Source organism: Octodon degus, unplaced genomic scaffold, assembly GCF_000260255.1.
Source record: "Octodon degus isolate 3935 unplaced genomic scaffold, OctDeg1.0 scaffold00151, whole genome shotgun sequence".
NCBI lineage: Eukaryota > Metazoa > Chordata > Mammalia > Rodentia > Octodontidae > Octodon > Octodon degus.
This window is the reverse complement of record NW_004524727.1, coordinates 1792870-1806283: the sequence shown is the minus strand read 5'-3', so window position 1 is coordinate 1806283 and position 13414 is coordinate 1792870. Positions and strand designations below refer to the sequence as shown.

General features: G+C 49.6%; 1 pseudogene; it reads right to left on the bottom strand.

Moving 5' to 3' along the window:
• Positions 1-8480: 8480 nt before the first annotated feature.
• On the bottom strand, positions 8481-8974 carry LOC101585790 (annotated as a pseudogene).
• Between the last annotated feature and the right edge of the window lie 4440 nt (positions 8975-13414).

Below are 13414 nucleotides of genomic sequence, written 5' to 3'. Positions count from 1 at the left end.
CATGTGGTGCTGGGGATTGAACCGCAGTCCCTGTGCTTTGCTAAGCTTGTTCTAAGTAGGTGCTTTAGACCACTGAGCCATCTCACCAGCCCCCAGAACACAGTCTTGAACTGATTAGCTAACTATGGTGTGAGAACTTGTCTAGAAACAAACAAACAAAATCACAAAAGCCAACTGGAAATGGTGACATGTGCCTGAATCTCAGCACTGTGGGAGGCTGAGGCAGGAAGATTGCAAGGATGAGCTCACTTGAGTGACTTAACAAGACCCTTGTTACAAAATAAAAGAAATGAAAACAGGCCAGAGATGTAGCTCAGTGTGAGGGCCCTGGGTTCAACCTCCAGTAGTGAGAAAGAGAGAGAGAGGGCAGGGGAGAAGAAAAAAGAAAAGATTACTTAGAACAGAAGCAACCTAGATATCACTGTAGTGCATTGTTAACTGGTGGCCAGCTAGTTACCAAGCTGAACTGAACTAGCGTGATGCTGGGTGTGGGAGGCCCCCTGAGGGTTGTTGCCAGCAGCAGAAGAGACAGAACTGGAGAAGAGCTGGAGAGGCTGTGGCGAGGCTGTTTGGAGAAGCTGCTGGTTCTGGGTTATTCTGCTGGGTGGCCTTGTCATACTGGCTTTCCTGGTGAACTTGGCTGACCTCGGAGGAGGAGGAGCTCAGGACCTTATCGCTGAGAATGGATGTGGTTCACTTTTGGGAGCTCTGCTCCTCATCTTGAGCATTGCTTCCTGGCTCCAGAGGGGAAGATGGTGCACAGCTCAGCCTGCTGGAGAAGCTCATTGCATTGGTTTTCCTGATGGGAACTCAGCTTTTCCTGTCCTTGGAGGAGCTCAGAACCTCACTGTTGCTGAGGATGGCTGTGATACTTTTGCAGGGAGCTCTGGTTCTTACTTTGAGTGTCACTTCCTGGCTCCAGTTCAGATCCTTCAGCCTGTTAGATTAGGCATAGACTTTCTAGCTTCCGCCACTGACATTTGGGCCATTCTAGCACAGATCTGTGAAGCGGGCCTGCACGGGACATTAGCGTGGGCTCTAGGCCTCCAATTGGACTTGTGAGAGGCATTGTTATAGGCTCCAGGTCTTCAGCTGGACTCATGCTGAGATCCAGGCTCTCAGCTGCCTTCTTTGGTGTTTAGTGTGTGGGCAGATTTCCTGCACTCTTTGTATACGATTCTTAGAGTGATTAATTATAAAATAGTTTTATAAAATATTGTGTCCTGTATTGTATTGTTCCCCTTGCAAAAACCCCAAACCATGACAGTCACTGAACGCAGAGAATCTAAGGGCAGTGATGATGTTTTCCAAGAGCGAAATGGATCCAGCATAGACACTCTTGGTAAATGACATTGTGTCTCTTTTCTCTTTTGTTGTTAAGACATCTTTTCTCTTGTAAAATGATGGTGACAGGGCTACTGGTGGCTAGCACTTGCCTGGTGTTGCCGCATGCCCAGTATGGCAGCACATTGCCCTCAACAAGAGAATCGTCCAAGATGGGCCTGCTGTGTCCACCGGGTCTCTGATGACAGCATAGCAGGACACAAACCAGGCCCCGGCCCAGCTCTGAGAGCCAGCCTGATCTCTCTGGGCACACTCTGACCCTGCCATCGCGCTGCCTTTGCAGATTAAATGTGGCTTTAGAATTTTTAGGTCCTTATCTTCCAAAATGAAAGTCTAGTGCTCAGTCAGAGTTGCTTGCTTTCTCCGTGAACTTGCTGGCCCACATCTGATTTATCAGACAGTTGCCTGGGAGATGGGCCTGAGTTCCCCAGTATCCTCCAGCCAGAGGGAAGCAAAGTTAGTGGAAGAGAAATCCTGGCTGGGTGTGGTACTGCACAAGTGTAATCCTGGCATTGAGGAAGGCAGAGCTGAGGAGAATCTGGGATGACTCTTTCAAAAAAATTTTTACACGTTTTGAAAAGAGCTGGGATTGTAGTTTAGGAGTAGAGCATCTTTGGGTTTTAGTCCCTACAACTAGGGAAAAGAAAGAACTGGCTTACTGACTTTCCCAAGGAGACACAAACATTTGGGGCATTCCTGTGGTGGGGCATTCCTGTGGTTGAACTCCTGTGCTTCTGCACCCCTCAGGGGCTGGACACTATACCTGGGCCCTGGGCACAAGCGCACCTCTGCCAGCCCTTCCACTTCTGTCCACTCAAGGAAATCCTTTTCCACTGGCCATCTCTATGGTGAAGGCAAGAGGACGAGCATGTTTAGACAGTTTCCATGGCAACCACAGAGGGGAGGTTGTTTCCTTGGTGATTGTGAGAAGGCAGAGGTGGCTGGGTTCCCCAGATCTACCTCCTCTCCATCTGCCCTTGCAAGGTCACCAGGAATCTCCAGGTCAGGAGCTCATGTGGCAGAGTCTTCCAGGTGACAGACGCTACCCAGCCAGGGCAGCAATGCTGTGTTGGCACTGAGTTTCTGCAGACTCAGCCTGGAGTTCATCCCTGGGGCTCAGTGAGCACCTCTGCACAATGGGCTTAGTAATGGGAGGAGAATAAACAGCCTGGCTTGCGAGGGGCAGCGGGGGCAAGACTCACGAGGGTCCCATGCTAGCTGTTCTCCTCAGAGGACCTTGGGCAGTGCCAGTGCAAAGATCAGGCAAGTTGGGTTTCATTATCTTAATCACTTCTATCAGTGCATGTTTGCAAGTTGGGTTTCATTATCTTAATCACTTCTATCAGTGCATGTTTGCATGATGATTATCCTCACCAGGAGGAATTGGTGCGTCTACATCCTTTTACTTCCCCTTCCCCTGCAAGTTGGATGTCATAAGGCTATTTTATTTTCCAAACAGAGTCTCCCTATATAGTCCAGGCTGGCCTCAAACTCGCAGTGACTCTCCTACCTCAGCCCCTGGGGAGGATAGGCCTGCACACTACACCCAACTCATATAAGGCCACTTTACAGGTAAGGGGCACCAGGGAGAAGCTGGGCCCAGGAACTCCAAGGCCAAGCCCCTCTTGCCTTGTAGGCGGGCTGACAGCTGGCCAGGCTTCTTCCTTTCTGTGGCTCCGTCAGGGCCCCTACCTGTGTCACTCCAGCTGAGTCCACATCCATACCGGCACCTGGCTGACTCTTGGAGTGGTTATGAGCTACAGAAGGGAGGAAGGCCAGTTCACTGAGTTTGTCCACTCGACCACATGCTGGGAATCCATCTATACTGGAGTCTAGGTTGCCGTGCAAGCAGATGCAGGTATCTCAGGACCTCTTTGGCCTCCCTGATTCATACCATGGAGAGGTCACTGAGGTTTCACTTGTGTCATCTACTCATGATTTGGAAGAGAAGACATCTTGGGTGACTACCAAAGTTAGGACTAGACTAACACTGGGAATCAGAAGCCAAAATTCCACTGCTTGTTTCACCCAGCAAGCAGTGTAGCTCTGGATGAGTAATTAAGCCCCTTGAATATTAGTTTTCTGAGTTTTAACATACAATGGGCATGGTGCCACCCACCTGAAATCTCAGAACACAGGAGGTCAAGGCAGGAAGACCATGCAAGGTCAAAGCCAGCCTGAGCTACACAGACAGTCTCTGTCTCAAAAGAACAAATATAAAGTAAAATTAAATGGGCATGTAAAACTACCTCTCAACAGCTTTGTGAGGTGCAGGGATGATAGCCAAAGTACCTGGAATTTAGTAATCATGCAGCAACCAGTAGCCTTTGACATTAAACACAGATGACTTGTGGCAGTTGTTCTAAATTTCCCGTTGCACCAGTGCTCAGCGAGGGCAGCACTGTGCCTCACCCCATCTGTGTGTGCCAAGGTGAGCCAGCAGAGGTGTGTGCATGGCATTGGCTCAGGCTCTTGGTCACCGCCTACGCTTCTCGGGGAGGGAGGAGGTCGCAACAATCTGGGAGGACATGGAGGTCTCACTCTCTAGGATGGACAGCCAAGGTGTTAGCTGGCTGGGGGCACTCCTCTGGGGTCACTGGTCAGCCTCTAGGCTAGGTCCTCGTGGGGTTTGAACTACATGACCCTTCCCAAGCGGCCAGGTCTGACAGCATCAGACAGTAATATCCAAGGCCAGCCACCCAGAACTCTTTGCAGGAATTCGGGGGTGGGTCAAGAAAGAGCTCAGTTAGCATTCTTGAAGTGGTTAAAATGTTTATATCTAAAGTCTGGAATGGAGAATTGGCCATCTGTCTCCCTGAGTACTTAATTTGAGCCAGGAAACACACACAGGCGTGTGCGTGCACACACACACACACACACACTCACTCACTCACTCACTCACTGATACACAGATACAGAGTTTGGGCACAGAGACCCCGAGCCATGTGTCCAGGCCCAACCAAGGCAGAGCATGAAGGGCAGTGAAGGCTGTGTGCCTTGAAGGACTCTTCTCACCAACATGCTACTCTGAAGGCTGACTGAAATGATAATAAAGTAACTTCCAGCACTGAGCAAAAAGATTTCTGGGACTTTTTTTTATCATCTCAGCTTCTCCTGGCAGAAGACTCACACAGAAAAACACACACCAGTGTTTCGCGTTTACTAAGTAACTGTTTTCCTTTGATGCCTGGTGAGCTCACTCCCCTCAGGAGCAAAAGAGACTTGGATGGTACAGGATTGGCCCTGATTAGGCTTTCTGATCAAATAAGTAACTCTGGGAGCTGCAGCAGGGCTTCCTTCTGTGCTAGAAGCCATCAAGGGATAGTGACTATAGTCAATGAGATAGCCATAGGTCTTGGGAATGCCCCAGAAAACCCACCACCCATGCCCATCAGCACCAAGGGTCAGGATGCAGAAGCCATGGAGAGATTGCAATATGGTAGCATCCCCTCAGCTCCCAGTTAAAGCCAGGCCAAGCTCAAGATTGTGAGAAGGCTCTGGGGTACCAGGCTGCTCTTCCAGAACTGTCCTGAGGAAAGAAAGTGAGGTAAGAGTGCAGACAGGTAGGATGATTGTTAAGAAGTGCAAGGGACCATCCAGGGGAGGGGCAAAGTGAAAGCCAGGTCTAGGGACAGGTAGCAGGAGCTAGGCAAGTATTAGAGGTGTCTGGCAAGCTGGTTGCTTTCATGTGTCCCTCCCTGGGGACAGGGCAACATCATGACCTGGACCAGCTCGCTCTGCAGCCAGCTGAGGCAGACTCTGACAGGGTGACAAGCATTCCCAGCAGCTTTGAAGCCACTGCGTGAGTGGGTAGCCCATTGCAGTGTCTCCCAGGGTCATCCCTGCAGAAGTCAGAGCATGAAGCAATGAGAGGCTGCTAATGGACACCAGATATGGATGCAGCAGTCAACAGCGACACGCAACTGCTTGTCCTCTTGTTAAAATGAGCAGAGCATGGAAGGGCCTGAGGTGAAGATGATCCCAGTATCACAGGTTCCAAACCCAGCTCCATAGAACAGCAAAACAAAACTGAAACTCCACCAATCAGAGTCCATCAACTCAAGGCTTCCACTTTGACCAATCGAATATTCCTCTTGTGCTGCTTTTGTGAACAGCTTGTAAAAGTTTTACCTCCTCCCCCAGGATGACACCCCTGAACATCCAACAGCCTGGTCCTTATTTGAGGATGACTGAAGTCTTTCAGGATTGGAGCCCAAGTTTGCCCTTGAACACTAGGAACTTCTATTTAAGAAACAGCTGGGAATGGCAGCCCTTTGCCTGAAAGATGATGGGGGTGGCTCTTTCATAAAGTAATGGCCTGATATTCAGACACAGATGCGGGGTATGGTGGCACATGCCACAATCCCAGTACTGGGGAAGCTGAGACAGGAAGATCGCCACAAGTTCAAGGCTACCTGAGACACAGTGACACCAAGACCAGACTGGACTACAAAGTGAGACCTGTCTCGAGAAACTAACACATAAATAAAGACTAGATTCGACCCCAGGCTCCCTGGCCAAGTGACCTTGGCAGTTTCTAAGACTTTCTGGGTCGAATCTAAAGCATGAAGAATAATACAGGGTGGCGATTAGAAAGTTAACTCGAAGAGAAAGGCCAGGGAGAAGGCCCATGCACGTCTGGCTCCCCAGATCCTCAGCTGCTGTAGATTGTAAGAATTACCATCCCCACCAGTGGGCCATGAGCGCTATTGATGGTGCCAGGAGGAGAACAGAGAGGCTCCAGTCTCACCCAGGTCTGTCTGGACTCAGTTACCCTGAGTGACCCTGGCCAGACAGTGTGTGTGCGAAATCAAACAGGCTACCCTGTAAGTAAAAACCACAGTGTGGCCAGGCATGGTGGCACACACCGTAGCCCCAGCACATGCGAGGCCGAGGCAGAGGATCGCCATGAGTTTGAGGCTAGCCTCTGCTGTATCGTGAGCTCCAAACCAGCCCGAAGCCTGTCTCAAGCAAAAACAACAACAAAACAACGATGAAAAAAATAAACAAAAACCAAAACTCATCAGAAAGGTGAGATGGAGCCATGATGATGAGGAGAATTGAAGTCATTTTTGCCACCCAAGTTTGGAGAGAGTGGGAGGAAACAGAATATTTTTATCCTGTAGCCTAAAAGTGCTGTTATAAACAGAGCTGTGGGCAGATTCCAAGCAGCTGCCTTACTTCACAGCTGAGGAAACCAAAGCCCAGAGAGGTCTGGAGCCTGGCAAAGACACACAGCAGCTGTGACCAGCTGAGGCCTCAGCCCAGCCCAGCCCAGGCATGGCTCAGAGTACAGTTGGCAGCTCCCCAGCCTCAACAAGCCTAGCTGGAGAAGAAGTCTGAGATGACTCGCCAGCCCCTGCTATTTTCAGCTTTGGAAGCAGTGGGAAGAGATGGGATGTTTGGGAGGCTGAGGCAGGAGGATCACAAGTTTGAGGCCAGCATAGTGAGCTCAAGGCTAGCGCAGAGAGAGGCAGGCAGTCAGGCAGACAGGCAAGCAGACAGGCAAGCAGACAGACAGACAGACAGACAGAATAGGAGAATCAAAAGTAACAAGAAAAGCAGGAAGGAAATTGGTTTACCAAGCCTGCCACAAGCTAACCACAAGGCGTGGCTTAAGGACAGACAGGGATTTTCTGCTGCTAGGCCTCTGTGCAAAGCCTGGCAAGGTGGTTCCCCAACTGCGGCAGGAAGCAAAGGGAGTCCCGGCCCCACTTTCTGCTGCAGAGGCCTGGGTCCCAAGCCTTGCTTTTATTAGGCCCCTCACGAGGACTGTGTGACTCCAAGATGACCTCATCTCCGATGACAGTCACCACAGCCGTGTTTCCAAATAAGGTCACAGTCAGAGGCACTGGAGTCCGGCTGCAGCCTGTAACCGGAAGGGCAGGGTCACACGCAGCCCTTAGCAGATCTCCCTCCTCTTGTGACTCTGTTCAAGGGCCTGAGATTCAACCCTGGACAGTGACCATGCGCACAAAGACACAGCGTGGCTCTGGGGAACAAAGGCAAAGGAATGGCCTGGCTAGTGAATGAGCCATTTAGCCGTTTTCTCGTCACTCAGCTCTTATTAGGAAATGTGACACAGAACTGTGCACGAGAACTGGTGTGATGGCACACGCCTGTGATCCCAGCACTTGGGAGGCTGAGGCAGGCAGATCACTGTGAGTTCACAGCCCATGTGGGTTCCATAGAGAGTTCAAGATCAGCCCGAATGAGATAGTGAGGCTCTGTCTCAAAAAAGTAAAAACAAAAACAAACAGAGTTATCTGCTCAGTGAATTTTAGAAGCACTGGATCTCAGTGCTACAAACAAATTACCTGAGCCCAGTGCTCACGCTTTGAAGGGAGCAAGCATGTTTGATGTACACACTCCTGAAGCCTCTCTTCGGCACAGGGTCAACTGCTGTCACCCAAATAAGACCTGGTGCCCCTCAAGTTTTTCAGGAACACAAATAACTTCCCACAAGAGCACCCTGTGGAAGCAACTGCATTGGCAAACTCAGGAAAGGCTGACAGAGGCTTTGCACACACAACAGGCTAGGGGACACCCCTCTTGTCACCAGCTGGCCAGGCTGTGGAGGCCAGTGGGGGTGAACTGTAGCTTGGGTGACACAGTGCCTGCTCACCTGTGTAGTCCACAGGCTCTGTCCCCGAGCTGCAGGAGGCAGCTCAGGCACAATGGCCTACCTGTATCAGAAACTCATGATGAAATCAGAATGCTGAAGGCTCCAACCAGCCTTGCAAGGAGAAGAAATAATCCAGCGTTTCCCAGCCTTCCTATGTTCTCTCTTTTCATAGGATGTTGTTAAAATCCTAAAGAACTGTTCTATAGAACTGAAGACAGACTTGTGAGATGCAGAAGGAAGACACTGAAAATTACTCCTAGGTCACATTCACAGATATATTTTTAGTTTGGAGCTCTTTTTATTTTTCACTGTTATTTAGCTTTATTAATAACCATAAACTTAACTGTGCAATCCAGGTATATTTGGAGGGGAGCAAGGGAAACATGGAACCCAAAGAATTGCAAGAAGAGCAGAGATGATGGGGCGTTCTGAGCAGGGAGGGCGCAGGGTGTTCTCCTGAGCTAGAAGAATGGTCTGGTCTGGTGGTGGCCATACACAAAGGTCACACGCATTAGAGCTGTCCACAGTCAGTGGTGGTGGTCTTCTTGCCGGTCCTGCCATTCCTGGCCCCAAAGCGCTCCACCGCCTCCATGGTGTTCATGCCTTCTTTCACCTTCCCGATGACCACGTGCTTGCCGTCCAGCCACTCAGTCTTGGCAGTACAGATGGAAAACTGGGATCCATTTGTGTTTAGCCCAGCATTTGCCATGGACAGGATGCCTGGGCCTGTGTGCTTCAGGATGCAGTTCTCATCATTGAATTTCTCCCCGTAGATGGACTTGCCACCAGGGCCATTGTGGCGCGTGAAGTCACCACTCTGGCACATAAATCCTGGAATAATTCTGTGAAAGCAGGAACCCTTATAACCAATCCTTGCTCTCCAGTGCTCAGGGCATGAAAGTTTTCTGTTGTCTTTGGAACTTTGTCTGCAAACACCTAGAAAGAGACGCGGCCCAAGGGCTTGCTGTCGGCAGCGATATCAAAAAACATGGTGGGGTTGACCATAGCTGGCAACAAACAACTAAGAGGGTGGATGAAGGCGTCTGCAAAGCCTGTTTGGAGCTCATGAGATAAGATCTGTCTTGGTTACTTTTCTCTCATTGCTGGGACAAAATACCCAATACCCCAAAATAAAGAAGGAAAGGTTTATTTGGTTCATGGAGGAAATTTCAGTCCATACTGGGCTGGCTCCAAGGCAGTGGCACATGGCAGAAGGTAGCAGTTCATGGTGGCAGAAAATAGCAAAGAGAAAAAGGAGCAGCAGCTGGCAGCTTGTCAACCTCTCTCCCCTCCTTACATCTGTATGCAGATTATTTGCCCAGGGTAGGTGTAGCACTCACACCCATAATCTCAGCATTGGATCAATAATTAATCATGAACTCTAGCAGCCACACCATGAGTACATGAGGCTTTGGGGGGACAACTAGACACAAACCATAACAGGGTCTCACTATACATAGTTCAGGCTGGTTTAGAACTTACTATGCGGCCCAGGCTGCCCTTGAACTCATGGTGATTCTCCATGAGCCTTCCAAGTGCATTACAGGTATGTACCAGTACATCCAACATGTTCATAGATAGATAGATAGATAGATAGATAGATAGATAGATAGATAGACAGGTAGATAGATCAAATCTAGATAAGTGACTAGTGCAAAATAAAGATCTAGTAACTGTTATCTTTCAGAATTGCTATTACTGGTATTTTCTTGATTTCAAGCTTTAAAGCATTTCAAAATGTTCTGCAATGAGACCTGAACTATTTTTGTTTGTTGGTTTGGGTTTGGGTTTGGATTTGGTTTGGGTTTTGAGACAGGGTCTCACAATGCTGTTTAGGTTGGCGTTGAACTCACTGTGTATCCCAGGCTGAGCTCAAAATCACAGCAATCCTCCTGCCTCAGCATCCCGAGTGCTGGAGTTAGAGGACTGTGCCACACAGCCGGCTCCCTTCCTGCTGACTCCAGCGTGCCTCTGCTTACCGCGATGCTCCCTCGAACGCAGGCCGAGCAGGCTTTGGAGTGACCCTGAGCTGCCGTAACTGCCAGGTGTCAGAGCAGAACCGACAGACAGGGAGGGAGGTGGCTCTTTTGCAAAAGGAAAGAGAACCGAGAGAGGGAAGGAGGGAGGGCCAGAGGGGAGGGGACACAGACAGAATGAGGATGCGTCCGCGACCTGTGCCAACTCCCCACAAGGAATGATGTTACGTTGTGTCCCAAGACATGTGCTAATAAAATAAAAACCTAAGCATGCAGGGAGCCGCAGGGTCTCTGCCAGCACCCCACTGTGGCTGGGCCACGTGAGCTCACAGACACTAGGCCAACTGGGGTTGCTACTGTCCTGTGAGACCTGTGCACTTGCTGGAAGGGATGTGTCCTGTGGTTCTTTCTATTCCCACAGCCTTGCTGGGCACAAGAGGGGCAGGGGCTCCAGAGCAGGCCTGGCTGGGTGGCAAGGCCTGGCCTTTCCACTCTGAGTTCCACCAGGAAAGAGAGGCAGGTGGCACTGTGGTGGGAAGGAGCAGGCGAGGAGAGCCACTAGAGGATGCTGCTCCTAAGGAGTCAGGCCTGTGAAGGCTAGACCCGATCCAGCACCTTCCGGGCATCTTGTCCTTCTGCCTGCCCCAAATCAGTGCTGTGTGTGGCTGACTGGCCCTCAGCAGAGGCTCAGGCTGACTCAAACGAGTCCTTGTCCCTCAGGCCCATGAGACCCCCTCATCAGAGGGCCAAGAAGAGCAGGGATCTCAGCAAATCCCTGCATGGGGGTTTGGGGTCATGTTACAGTGATGAGCACTACAAGCGCTGCAGTGTGTGAGCAAAGCAAACAGTGCATGCTTGAGTTTTAAAAAATTATTACAGCAAAAGACACATTGCCATGAATTGCCTTAACATCCTCCTTCTGGCTTCCAACCTACTCGCCCCGTCATCCTGGCCACTTCCGGCAACAGCTCTGGAGTTCTCTTTCCTCACGGTCTTCCCAGGTGTAATCATAACTATGGGAACTGCTGCTGCTGAATGCCATCCTTCAGAAGGGCATCCCTCAGCTTGTGAAAACACAGCGCTGAGTCCTCACCTGCCCTGGCTCCAGATCCAGCACTATGCGGCATCTGGCTCTTTCCCAGAGTCACCATGACCATGAAACAGAAACAGATTGAATCCCTTCAGGACATCGAGGCAGCCAGGACAATGCAGCTAACGGCCTTCAAGAAAGAAAACTCCAGAGCTGCTGCAGAAAGCAGCAAGGATGGTGGGATATGCACACTCAAACCAGATGGAAGGTCTTGTGGGGGATTCATGACAATGAGTCTTTCACTGACATTAATTCTGTTTCAACAGTCACCATATTTTTCTGTCACACTTTATATTTCACATGCCAAGAGTCTTTTTTTTTAATTTTATTTATTTATTAGTGTGTATGTGTGTGTGTGTGGCCAGCTCAGCCCACCAGGGGGCGGACTGGCTGGCATGTGGTGCTGGGGGATTGAACCGTGGTCCCTGGGCTTTGCTAAGTTTGTTCTAAGTAGGTGCTTTAGACCACTGAGCCATCTCACCAGCCCCTGCCAAGAGTCTTGAAAACTACCAGGGAAGAAGGTAGCTTAGAGCCTGGTTTATTTTCCAAAACGAGAGCAACAGTCACAGACATTGCTGAGTCTGGGGGTGTTGGCAAGAGATATAGCTGCACTTTATCACCATGCTCAGATATTCTGGCAGACTTCTAGTCTTTGATCGATATTAACAGGCAAAATAATAATAAAAACAAGGGTGATTGGGAGCATTTCAGCACATGACACATCAAATACCCAACTTTTAGACGACTCTGGTGGTGGCAGATTTTCTGGGTGGCTTTGAACACAGAGCACAATTAGATGGGCTGTAAATGCTTGTAACCTGGCAGGAGAGGAGAGAACAGGTCGTTCTCTGCAGAAGATGGCGGCTTGGATCTTAATCAGAAAATGAGTTTGACATTCAAAGAGCCGATGTTTCATACCTTACCAAATGATCTCATTTCCTTAAAGTTTTTTTTTTTCCTAATAATTCTAAATGTGAGCTAGGTGTGATGGTGCATGCCTGTGCGCTCAGCACTCTGGGAGGTTGAAGCAGAGGATTAGAAGTTCAAGCCTAGCAGTTAGCAGTTTATTGAGACCCCATCTCAAAGTAAAATTAAAGTAGTGCAGGAATGTATCTCAGTGTGAAGTCCCCAGTACCACATACACAGAAAAAAATTTTTTTAACTCAAAGAGAGGGTGGCCATCTCAAAGTAAAATTAAAGTAGGGCAGGAATGTATCTCAGTGTGAAGTCCCCAGTACCACATACACAGAAAAAAATTTTTTTAACTCAAAGAGAGGGTGGCTATCAGTAAGTATTGCTATCCTTCTCCAAAAGGAGGAAAATTAGTCAGTTTTGGACAATGAAGGAAATTTCTAAGTGAGGCTAAAAGCCTAGGGACTCCCCAGGATGACCTGCCCTATTGGGAATCGAGGGTCTCAGCAACAAGACCGTATTACTAAACATTTGGGGGACTGAGACAGGGTCTCATATAGTTCAGAATGGCCTTGAACTCACTGTGGCCTCAGAGTTGTAGCACTCCTCCTGCCTCAGCCTCCTAAATGCTGGGATTACAGGTGTGCACTAGCATGCCCAGCTCCTAAAAATTTTTATAAAAAATAGATTCTTAAAAAAACAACAATGAAAAACAGATTCTTTATAAGTAAATAACCCACAATGTCCAGCCAGCTATAGTTGGCACCAGAAAAAAAAAGGCGTGACTTAGTTGCTTCTGTCTGAGTGGGCTGGCTGCCGAGGGCTCCGTCTCTGGAGCTCAGTGGCTGGGCTGCAGGGTGGGTGAGGAGACACCCCAGAGAAGGCAGGGCGGGACTTCAAGGCTGGTGGTGCTCGGGAGGGGCTGTGCTTGACCCTTGGCCTGGCTTTGATCTCTCTCTCCTTCCTTCCCAAATCACACCCACTCTCCTGAGCTGCAACAGTGCTGGGAAGAGCGAGCCTGAGATTCAGAACACAGCTGAAGCTTCCGGTCCCAAGCCAGAGGTCCCTGAGATAACCCTTCCTGGGGATTTATAGTTCCTGGTTCTCAAATTCTGCACTATTTTTTAAACGAGAGCTTCATGGAGACAAAATGTACATAGCATAGATGCTTCCCAGGCCAGGGGCAGTTGGGGCTCAGAGTTGTGTGACCATCACTAATGTCTAATTCCTATTTCCTGGGGCCTCAGAGGAGGCCATATCTGTGAGCAGTTGGCCTCCTCCTCTGCCTGGACTGTCCTTCCATCAGAGACAGCTGATTCCAGAGCCAGTCAGGAGGAGGAGGAAGGGGGCTTCCTGTTCTGCATTGACATCAGCGCAGCTGAGGGTGAGGACTCGGGCTGAGGTCACATCCGGAGGTGATGGCAGGGATAAGGGTCTCTCTCTGTCTCTCTGTCTCTCTCTGTCTCT